General features: G+C 40.1%; 1 protein-coding gene across 1 annotated transcript in view; it reads right to left on the reverse strand.

Moving 5' to 3' along the window:
* Nucleotides 1-12,235, reverse strand: part of LOC142493679 (isoaspartyl peptidase/L-asparaginase-like) — a 222,716-nt gene extending 210,481 nt beyond the window's left edge. Inside the window, exon 1 of the mRNA XM_075598110.1 lies at nt 12,120-12,235. The gene's annotated coding sequence lies outside the window, so the exon portion shown is untranslated. The remainder of the gene's footprint in view (nt 1-12,119) is intronic.
* Between the last annotated feature and the right edge of the window lie 214 nt (nt 12,236-12,449).

Genomic DNA, 12,449 nt, shown 5'->3' on the forward strand with positions numbered 1-12,449 from the left:
TTGTTTATCTTATACGCTTATGTAATGACGCACACGCCACCTCATATAGGGGGCGTTGGCTTAGTATTTTGGTATAAATATAGCTTGTAGGCCAATATGTCGTTGGGGAAGTTTTATTCCCCTTCATTCCTGTACACATGTACGCAAAATAAACTCATTTGTTATTCTGTCATAATCCTCAGATGTGTTTTCTTTATTCAGGCTTTTCATAGATTGCGCTCCGAACAGGGACCCAAATATACCATAAGCTGAGCACCTGAAAAAAATCACTCCTCGGTCACTCAAACCTGAGTGCTCATAAGAATCAAGGTAAAAGGCACATTGTGAGGAAAGCCTGAGTTTAAAATTGTTTTGAGTGATGTGTAGAGAGCCAGGTTTGGAGGGGTGTCTCAGTCTGGTTGACGGGTTACCTAGCAGTTTCAAATTAGTTTATTAATCTCTGCTCCTGTATCCATTTTAAAGTATTAGAGTTGTAAGGTTTTATTGGGACTAAGGTTAGAGTCCAGTTAAAAGCTTTGTTATGGACTAAGGTAAGAGTCCTGTTAAAAGTGTTGGTGTTTTGGTGATGAAAGGGAGTGTTTGTATGCTTAAGGAATTGTTTTCAAGATTGTCCTGACTTTTCCTTGATTGTATTTTTACTCTGTTTTATCAATAACATACCAAAAGAATTGTACATGATCAATTAAATTTGATTATTGTATCAGGAGAATTGTACATTATCAATTCAATTTGGTTATTGTAACAGGAGTTGTACGCAATCAGTTTGCACTAGTTACTGTAACAGGAGAATAATGGGAGGCCAAAGTTCTCAAAATTTGCCATTAGAGTTTGTGTCTGCAGACAAAAATAATAAAGAATGGATACAGGGAACAAAAAGAGACAATATAAATATATTTTGTTGGCTAATGAAAAAATATATGCAAGTCCAAGTGAAAACACATGCAAGTCCCAGTGAAAAACACGCCACCCCAAGGTAAAAAAGTTTGTTTGCAATAAATTACTATGGAAAGAAGCGTGAACCTATGGGCAGCCGCACCGTTTTTCTTATTCGTAAGAATGCGAACGCAAGGGCTCATAGTGGAACCTTCTAACTTTCAGTAATCCCTGTGTGTGTCTGTGGCAGTATAAATCTTCGGATTTTATGAGGTTTTTGTGGCTAAAGTTATGCATGGCATGACCAGCTGACTGAAGCGGCAGAAATCAGGTATGCAAGTATCAGCTTTTATTTCCATTTTCCCCACAGAAATAAGTGGTTATAAGTCATTTCCTGATATAAACTCAAGTTTCGGTGCCGGCAAGTAAAATTGTTGTGCCCTTAATGGAGAGTTGTCAGATGGATTTGATACCCTAATGAATTTTTTCTGAATGATTACCTGTGTGAAAGATAAACCATGCTAAGTATCACGTGTACACAAATCACTATCCAAGAACTTGCAAGTATTTAAAAAAACACGAATATTATTTGCTCACAATGAAGTCTAAATTTTTAAAAGTTTTTAAAAGGTGTACATCAAGTATAGAAGGATAGAAGCATTAAAGAATGCGGGAAAGAATGGGCATACAGAGGCGGCACACTTTATCCTAACCTGGCTAGTGCCGCTGGCTAGTGCCGCAAGCTGGGAGGTTTCCCGGCGTGCCGCGCGTCATCGATGCGTGGTCACGCTTCATCGGGAGCGTGCACGCATGGCGCGCGTGCCCAGGGCTCCCCGAGGGAGCCCTGGTGTCCCGCGATGTGGGGGATTGCGGTGGGGAGGTCCGGGGGACCCGGCGGCCCCGAAGAGGGGAGGGGGAAGCCCTGATCGGAGGACCGATCCTCCGAGGCTCCGGCGCACGCCCGGGACACCTCGACGCGCGCCCGGTTTCTGTTGCGGCCGAGACCGGGCAAAGGTAAGAATAAACTCGGCCGCAACAGTATATTCAGCTGAATGTTTAAAAGGTTTATTCATTTTGGCCAGGCGGATAAGGTTTTTAAAACCAGGAGATACAGTATTCTTTTTCCTTCTGCTCAAATGTCTGCAAGAAAGAGAATCAGAATAACAGCAGCACAGATCGTGCCCCCTCCTTTTTCTCCAGCTAGAGGAATGTGCAAAAGATACGAAAGTTAACTCAAAACTCCGGAGCATCAAAGTAGTTTTAAATTCAGGTTATTTATGAGAATAAAGAAAGAGAAGGAAACTTTTATTAATTTAGTTGCAGGATTAAATTGTTTGTAATAGGTGAGAAATGTTTTTCTTTTTCTTTTATTTGTTCGTTATTTTTGTGATGTTGTTTGGCTGTGTATGAGAGAAGTTTTTGTATTGTGTGTTCTGTATTGTGTGTAACCAGTAAAAACACATTTCAATTTTATTTCTATAGGATTAAGATATGTTTGGGAATATTTTTTGTTCAAAAAATGGTGGTAAAAGCTCACAAGCCTTGTTGGAATTAGATAATGTATTGTATGTTTTTATGTATATAGCGCCATTAATATGCATAGCGCTTCACAGGAGTGGTGCATGTTGTAATCATATAGGTAGCAAATGGTAAAGGTATTAGGTCATGGAATAAGTGATCCAGACATAAAAGTAACATTAAGGAAGAGGAGTCCCTGCGCTGAGGAGCTTACAATCTAAATTGGTAGGGAGAGTGTACAGAGACAGTAGGATTTGATGAGAAGCCAGGAGAGGTATTTCTAGAGGGGAGGCGCAGAATCAGAGTTTAAAGAGTAGAGTGATTCTGGCAGCAGCGTTTAGGATAGATTGTAGGGAAGACAGGTGAAAGGCAGGAAGGCTGGATAGCAGGGGAATACAGTAATGAAGACGGGATAGAATCAGGGCCTGAATCAGAGTTTTAACAGTTGAGCAACAGAGGGCATGGCGTATCTTTGTGATATTGTGGAGGAAAAAGCGACAGGTTATAAAAATGTTTTGAATGTGAGGGGCGTATGTGAGAGAGGAGTCGTGTGACCCCTAGGCAGCGTGCTTGGGCTACTGGGTGAATGATCGTAGTTTCAACAGTAATGTGAAGGAGGTAGTAGGTCCAGGTTTGGGAGGAAGTATGAGGAGCTCTGTTTTTGCCATGTTAAGTTTATATCATCCATGATGATATAGCAGAGAGACATTCAGAAACTTTGGTTTGTACAGCAGGTGTAAGGTCGGGTGTTGAAAAGTACATTTGTGTGTCGTCAGCATAGAGGTGAAAAAGAAAAAAATGTGACAAGCGCTAAAGATTACAACACCAATGTGACAAATAACAAAATAAATAAATATAAGGCTGCCTAGTAATACTGCCAGTACTAGCAGAAAGTGCTTGAAAAGAGAAAAACCTGGCGCCAAAAGTTCTATGGAAAGTCCTGTACTCCTCAGGGGATCAGCAAACTTGCACAAAAAACAAAAACACAAACACAGATCATAGTGCAACTCTGCAGGGTTAAAACAATGCTACACAACACACATAACATACAGACTCCTAGTGACATATAAATGTGTTCTAATTTGTCCTACCATTTTATGGCATAGTTCTTTTTATATAATAAATTAGTGTTTTATATGTCACTAGGAGTCTCTATGTTATGTGTGTAGTGTTGCATTGTTTTAACCCTGCAGAGTTGCACTATGATCTGTGTTTGTGTTTTTTCCTATACATGGCCTGTGGAGCAAGTGTGCTGATCCCCTGAGGAGTACAGGACTTTCCATAGAACTTTTGGCGCCAGGTTTTTCTCCTGTCAGCATAGAGGTGATATTTAAACCCAAAAGATGTTATTAGGACACCTAGAGAAAGTGTGTACAGAGAAAAGAAAAGAGGTCCCAGTACAGAGTCCTATGGTACCCCCACAGAGAGATCAATAGAGGAGGAGGTGTTAGCAGAAGAGACACTGAAAGTATGATGGGAGATTTAAGAGGAGATCCAGGATAGAGCTTTATTCCAAATACCAAGAGTATGGAGAATGTGAAGGAGAAGAGGGTGGTCCACGGTGTCCCTCTATAAACAGCACCTGGAGCAGAATTTGGAGTTCCCTGAGTGTTCTTCTGGCCCCAGCAGGCTGCTATATACATCCAGAGGACCCTTACCGTGGACTCTACAGTTGGTGGTGATATATATTCATACATTGGGGCCTATGCACATAGCTCAGATAAGTCACTTTTTGCCACCTTATCGCCAAAAAGCCTACTGCTATTCAGAAAACCCTGATAATACGGCGATATGAGAGCTTTTCGGACAATTTTTTTGTCGAAAAATAAATAAATCGGCAAACGTACAGCGATAAGTCAGTTATTGCCACTTATCGCCAGCTTTTCAAACTTGTGCAATTCTAGTAGCCCTGATTAGCTTATCGAGGCAAATCGCTGCTCTAGAATTGAGATTTCCTCTCAAAATCATGTCACCAGGAAAAGTTGGCAATATGGTGATGAGAAGCTGCCGATAAGCGGGGAGATGGGACAGAAAAAATAATGCATTTTTCCTGCATCGGATTGATGCCGGGAGTCTCTGGAGCTGATACCTATTAATTTCAGAACCCGAGACCCCCAGCATCAATCCGCCGCAATAAAAATGCATTTACAGTCAACGTCATTACATTAGAGGCTAACCGCTAAGGCAATGAAGGGGTTAAGGAAGAACAGCAGCTTTATTGGGGGCAGAGGGGGGTACTTGGCCCTTCGTTCACCCCCTCTGCCCCAATAAACATTACAATATGTACTAACCACAAATACACAACCCACTCCCTTTGCCCCCACATAAACCATAATTTATATTTTTATACACATGCTTGCTACCAGAGGCTGGCGGTGTCCCCGTGTGGTCCCCGTGGGTGTCTGGGGGTCCTCCGGTGTTCCGCGTGTGTGGGGGCTTCGGGTGGTCCACGTTGGTGTCCAGTGGTCCTCGGGTGGTCCCCGTGAGTTTCTGGGGGTCCTCGGGTGGTCCCTGTGGGTGTCCAGGGGTCCTCAGGTTGTAAAAAAATTAATTGGAATACATTTCAATAAATACACCTCCCCCCCTCAACCTCCAAACACATACAGTACAGTAATGGGCAAAATAACTATTATCCAGATATAGATAATAGCTAATTTGCCCACTATAAAATAAAACATTAGCCAGGCAGCATAAAGAAGGTAAATAAAAAACATTCTACTTACCCCTGCCATAATGATGGGTGTCCTCATCAGCATACTGCAGGGCCATGTCCTCCTTTGCCAGAAAGAATACAATAAATAATACAATCTAATGGCCACTAACCCCTTAATCACCTTTGGGTGTTAATAACTGCTATAGTAAATAAAGGGTTAACCCCCATCTCCTGCTAGCCACCCAGGAGGCCTAACCACCCACCCTGGACCATCTATACCCACCCTGTACCCATTGATTGGCATAGTGGAACATCATACCCATATAATATGGGCATGATAAGCCACTATAGCACTCAATGGTCACCCTAATAAAAAAGTATAAAGGCCAAAACAATAATCAAACATATAAACAAGAACATTAACACCACACTTCAATCAATAAAAACACAAGCCAACAAATGAAATAAATTCAAGCACTAGCCAACCAATGAAATACATAAATGCACCAAGCACAAAAACAATTAATTAATTTTAACCAGTAGCCAACAAATCAATTAATTAATAAAACCGCTATCCAACACATCAATTAAAAGCAGGAGCCAACACAAGAACTAATTAGTTAAAAACGCTAATCAATCAGATAAAAAAAATACAAGCCAGCAAAATGACAAACAATTAAATCCAAAAAATAAACTGGAATTAAAAAAATAACACTCAATAGAAAGCAAGCATTTGCCAAAAAATGCATTGGCTAATACTGTATTTATGTGTGCCCAAAGGGGCACAGATTAATACATTATCAGTTAATGGGCAATGAAAAACATAAAATAAACAATATACTATCCAAAAACCTGAAATAAATAAATTTACAAACATTTTATATTTTACATACCTTTAGAAGTGTTGGCCCTCCGAATCCAGGGGTATCAGGAAGCTCTCGTACCGTGACGTCATCCAAATCAATCCGACGCCATCCACCTTGAAGATTCGGATCAGGTAACAAAATTCTTCTCTCTTTGATCTTCTAACACCTTCTTTTTTTCTTCATCTGTAATTATTTATTTTTCTTCATCTTCTTTCTTCATCTGTTAATCCAAACGCCCAATGGTAAATCCACAACACGATGTTGACTCGCCAGGTGAGCCCTTTTCAGAGAGGCAATCTCCACGCCGCCGGCTACTCTCCATTTTTGCAAATGTTGCTATCACTGGTATTCGGGTATTTCTGCATACCGTGATACCAACTCTATAAAAAATGGCAATTTAAAAACCCTGGCAATTTTTTCTATTGGAGCTTAGTGCATGGGCCCCATTATCTGATTTTTATCTAACCTTGTGAGTGAGCCATTCCCCCCCCCCCACCCCTCCTTCACTTGTTCCCCTCATTAAGTGTATTTTTTACGCTATGGTGCGTCTCTTTCTTCTCTTTTTAGGTATACCTTTGGATGTGGTTCATCCATCTGAAAGCTGCCTTGTACCCCTCTACCTAAGCGTATCTGATATCTATTGGACATTTAAGGAACTGGTTCTTCTTTGTTTTATGTGTGTATTATTTGACTTATATTGTATTAGTCATTTATGTATTACTATTGTAGAAATTGGAGTCAAACACATTCACATCTTGTACTTTAATATATTTTTCTAATCCTTAAACACTAGAACATTTAATATATACCTATTTACCATTTAATTTATGTAGATCATTTATATAGAATCAACTTTTGCTGCTATTTTGCTTTGGTGTGTGTGTGTGTGTGTGTGTGTGTGTGTGTGTGTGTGTGTGTGTGTGTGTGTGTGTGTGTGTGTGTGTGTGTGTGTGTGTGTGTGTGTGTGTGTGTGTGTGTGTGTGTGTGTGTGTGTGTGTGTGTGTGTGTGTGTGTGTGTGTGTTTATGTATGTATATATATATACAGTGTTCGACAAACCTATACATTTGCATGCCCCGGGCGAGTGGATTTAACATTGTGGTGAGCTCCTATAGGCCCAAGCAGCACAAGTGTGGTACTACGTGGCGAGTAGATTTTTTTGTTCGGTGAGTAGATTTTTTGGTGATTTTGTCGACGGTCCTCGGGGGCCACCCGCGACCACCGCGTTTTTAAAGTTTTTTTTTTGTGGTGGTACAGTGTCCGCCAGTGGGGGAAAGCCGAGAACTCTCCCAGCGTTTCCAGACCCAGTGGGGCAGCGGCAACAGCACGCAGCACTTATCCGGCATCTGGCAGCTCTTCTCCCTGTCTCTGCTTCCTGCTTCTTCTGCTTCTGTCTTGCGAGAGCAAGCTCCCTTAAAGAGACAGTGTGTCTCTCTGTGTGTGTGTGTGTGTGTGTGTGTGTGTGTGTATTTGACTGTGTGTCAGTGTGTCAGTGTGTCAATGTGTGTGTAGCAGTGTATGTGTGTCAGTGTGTGTGTGTGCAGTGTGCTGTGAGTGTGTGTAGTGTGCTGTGAGTCTATGCAGTGAGCTGTGAGTGTATGCTGTGAGTGTGTGTAGTGTGCTGAGAGTGTGTGGAGTGTGTGGAGTGTGTGCAGTGTTCTGTGAGTGTGTGGAGTGTTTGCAGTGTGCTGTGAGTGTGTGGAGTGTGTGCAATGTTCTGTGCAGTGTGCTGTGAGTGTGTGCAGTGTGTGCAGTGTGCTGTGAGTGTGTGATGTGAGTGTATGCAGTGTGCTGTGCAGTGTGCTGTGCAGTGTGCTGTGCAGTGTGCTGTGCAGTGTGCTGTGAGTGTATGAAGTGGTGCTGTGAATGTGTGCTGTTAGTGTGTGCAGTGTGCTGTGAGTGTGTGGAGTGTGTGCAGTGTGCTGTGAGTGTGTGGAGTGTTTGCAGTGTTCTGTGAGTGTGTGGAGTGTGTGCAGTGTTCTGTGCAGTGTGCTGTGAGTGTGTGCAGTGTGCTGTGAGTGTGTGCTGTGCAGTGTGCAGCAGTGTGCTGTGAGTGTATGCAGTGGTGCTGTGAATGTATGCAGTGTGCTGTGAATGTATGCAGTATGCTGTGAGTGGGTGCAGTGTGCTGTGAATGTATGCAGTGTGCAGGGAGTGTGTGCAGTGTGTGTGCAATTTTTTTTTTTAATTCGGGGTCCACGCTCAAACCGCGTTATAACCGCGTTATAAGCGGTTCCGCGTTATAGTGGGGTTGAGCTGTATCCCCTTTAGGAAGGTCCCATTTTGGAGAACCGAAACGTTGGGTTTCTTGAGGTACCACTATTTTCACCAATACACTTTGTGAAGTTTTCTACAATTGAGTGCTGTCTCTTGCTTTACCAGACCTTGGAACGGTAACGTATGTCTATATTATCCATATGGGACAAGCACCTACAGCCTATCAGCACCTAAGGAGTGCCAACTGTTCTATTGGACTGTATATTTATATATATATATAAACAACAGGTATTACCAGATCTTCATCCGGAAAGAAGAGACAGCACACAGCCAAGTTGAAATAACAATATATTGAGGTAACAAAAACCAAGGCCCTACATCCGATGTTTCGGTCAGCTACATGTGACCTTCCTCAGGGATGTATTTTATATATATATATATATATATATATATATATATATATATTTATATATATATTCCATAGCATAACAGTGGTGCACACTAGCCTTCTCAAAATTCTGATGGTTGTCCCATGAAGCAGATAATAATCTTGTATAGTTACCAGAGTAGCCAGAACTGGTCCGGTGGTCCGGTGACAGGGAGACAGCACACAGTGGTATACCACTGTGTGCTGTCTCTGTCACCTGACCACCGGACCAGTTCTGGCTACTCTGGTAACTATAAAAGTCTATCTATCTATCTATCTATCTATATATATCTTAATATATAAATTTGAAATTTGTATGGTTGTTGTTAGATGTGGTGAATCTGATTGGTCCTCAGCCTCTGGCCAATCAGAGTGGTGGCTCTATGACGTCACCCAACTGCCACCGCACCCAGCACACACACACACACACACACACACACACACACACACACACACACACACACACACACACACACACACACACACACACACACACACACACACACACACACACACACACACACACCACCACACACAAACACACACACCACCAGGTAAGTAAGTAAACCGAGAACAGGTACAGAGAAGCTGCCGCTCACCTATATATATACACAATATAATAACGAACAGGGTGCATACGGGAGATAACTGCATAGAGGGAGGGTGTCAGAGGACAAAAAAAGAACCTACGTGCACTCACTATTCACTATAGAGGGCTTGGAAACATTAAATCCTAGGGGAACCCCTATATAGCCACTCACTAATATACTAAAACTACTTTATTAAACATCTATGCAAATGAAACATAATATATATGGATAAAACAGGAATTACCGCATAAGTTGAGTAATAAAATGTCTAAACCTCACCACATATGTACTAGTCTATTGGCAGTGGATAGACACTAGGAGGTGACACGGTATGAGTGAAATAAACCGGTCATATATATCATTATGTATACCTGGTCCCTAACCTCTTAGTAGAGTGCTATAAATATAAGGCAAGTGGTACCAACGCCAAACATTTGTAAGTAAACACAATCCTTATATCAGAAATGTGGCTACCACCATAATATGCACAGTATATAGAATAGGCATAACGTGGTGACCACGGAACTATGTCCCAGACTAGCCTTCACGATGTACCAAACAAGCAAGAAAGCCCTTATAAATAAGGATATATGCACTGGATGCCGTGGGGCATAAGCTCAGAAGGATACGACCTGATATTGGCGCGGGTGCATGCTCAGGCACTGCTAAACGGTATACACTTCCTCCTGCTCGACTCCGCGGTCTGTGCCTGTCAGTGCGCCGCCTGTCTGCAGTGCGGGCGCATGGATTGAGGGAGCAGGGCCTTAGCCTAACAGAGTATTTGACCAGGGTGGTGACTGTCACTTTGCAGAATTCCATTGAGGTAAAATCCATGGGCTACTAGTATTAAGAGGCTTAAAATCTAAGTGGGGTCACAATCTATAATCCACAAACCATAATGCTTCATGTGAAATGAAGAACTCTGGATCCTGCAGGCTTGTAAGGCTGCATTTAAAAAAACTCACAACTCAACAAGGGAACAAACAGCTTTGTCCAGTAGCTCTGGGTATGGTTGCCAAGGCATACACCTTGCAGTTATCCCCAGGAGATTAACCCAAAGGGATGTAATTGGGCTTGGGTTATACATGTTCACCCACCATCCCTGTACGCAACTACAAGAACTCAGCAGAGTGGGTCACATGTGACCACACTCGTTTGAAGAGACGAAAATGTTGATATTTTTTTTTTAAATAAACACTTTTAATTTATATTCGTTTGAGTGCCAATTCAATTCTACATTTTTAGAAATGTTCCTACATTTCATCCCTATCTTGAGCCAGGTACAATTAGACAAATAATAATAGTTGAGTGGGTGATTGACAACTAGGACAGTGGCTTATTTGATACATTATTTATTTTAAAAAAATTCTAACGTGCTACTCACCATGAAACTCTACTAGAGCTCATGTTGGAACTTAAAAGGAGGACACCCATCCCAGACCTAAACCGGGACCTATCGAAAGAAAACATAAGGGAACGACGAGGAAAACCAATAAGGACGGGAAATATTCATTGATGTTAATCTGTAATTCCATTTCTCTCACTCCTTCTACAAATACTCTTGTTCACTAAAGTAGTTAAAAATTAGGCATGTATTTTTTATACATTACTCTGTTTGAAAAGTGTTTGTTAGCTTGTTTATTGTCAAAAGCACACTTATCAAAATTACACCTTTTCTCTTTTTCTACAGATATGATGATGTTTTGGTGATTTTCTCAAGTTTTTCCCCCAGAGTAATCAAAATTGACCCAATTTAAGTTTGTTAATCAATGATATGTATATCTTTATTTATCAAACTCGAAATTAGACCTGTGTGGATTATTATTTCAAGCCCATGCTGTTACATAAATACACCAAAACATGTTTTGTATAGTTACTGTAGTTATCTGAAAATATTGTACTGTAATTATTAAATATATTCAAAAGCACTGTATAACTAATGAAGAAATCATACCTTTAATGGAAACATATTATTGTATTTGAAGATTTTATTTTTATTTAAATTTGGCTTTTCTATATTGATAATTAAAAAATACATGCCCTTACTTTAAACCTGCCATTGCCAATTTGCAATTGTATATTCCATTAGAAATTGTATATGTTAAGATAACAATATATACTAGATAATGAATAACTTACAAAATCTGATAACTGCTTAATTCATGTCAACTTTGATCATTGTTTACTTGCTATGTAAAGCAGACTTTGGACACAGTCCATATTTATAGGTCTTTAGATCTTGTTCCTCCTTAAATAGCTAAAAATCAATCCTGTAGTTATTCACATTCATTAGTTAGCAATAAATGTGATGATCAAATACCACATAATATGCACATTAAGCTTTTGTGCCCAAAAGTCAATACATTAAGGCTACACACTAATTTTAAACATTAACCAGATACAAAAAAAGGCATCACATATTATATCTATAGTACTAAATGTTTTTTTTTTCTGAATATAAGAATGTCGAACCAATAACACATAAACTATAAATGTAAAGTGTAGGAATTACGTATTTTGTAACATTTAATTTTCAATGCAATTAATTAATTATTTCCAATTGAAAAACTGTCAAATACAATGTATCCGAGGTAGTTATGGAGAATTTAAACCATGGTAAATCAAATATGTTATATATATTTTTTGTTGTTGTTATAATATATTTTTCCAGTTACTGGAAAATGACAGGGGGAAAAAAAGAATATTTTTTTTTCTAAATCTCAGAATTCATGTACATTAAATGATATATTATATAGTATGTTATTTTACAAACACAGGTTTAGTACATGTGCAAATAAATATATTGACACGCAATAGAAGGTACTGTACTTAGTAATGACCCTTTTCTAGACAAATCAGACAACATTATTTAGTATAGCATTTATCAGGTTAACCGAAATGACATAGCTAATTTTACAATGTTGAAAAATCACTACATCCATACATCATACTATTATCAATTACATTTCAACCTACCAGCTGTATAAAAAGCAAAACGTGGATGCAAATTCTCTTGCAAGAATATTCACCAGTAACAGCCTTGGTGTGCACAAGTAAAACTTTGTTTGAGGTTGTTCTTGACTAAAGACCTGAAATGTCAGCCCTGCACATTTCAAAAGACAAATATAGTTTCCGCATTCCAGGGTCAACTTAAAGCTGTTAATTATTGGCTGCCTAGCTTGTCTCAACTTCACACTGCTTAGCAGGCATGCCCAGCTTTCTCAGAGAATAAGTACTTTGTTCATTACAATAGCAAGTGAATAAGGTTCCCACTGGGGAAAGACATGTACAAGAAGAACTGGTGCA

This window comes from Ascaphus truei, chromosome 4, assembly GCF_040206685.1.
Source record: "Ascaphus truei isolate aAscTru1 chromosome 4, aAscTru1.hap1, whole genome shotgun sequence".
Lineage (NCBI taxonomy): Eukaryota > Metazoa > Chordata > Amphibia > Anura > Ascaphidae > Ascaphus > Ascaphus truei.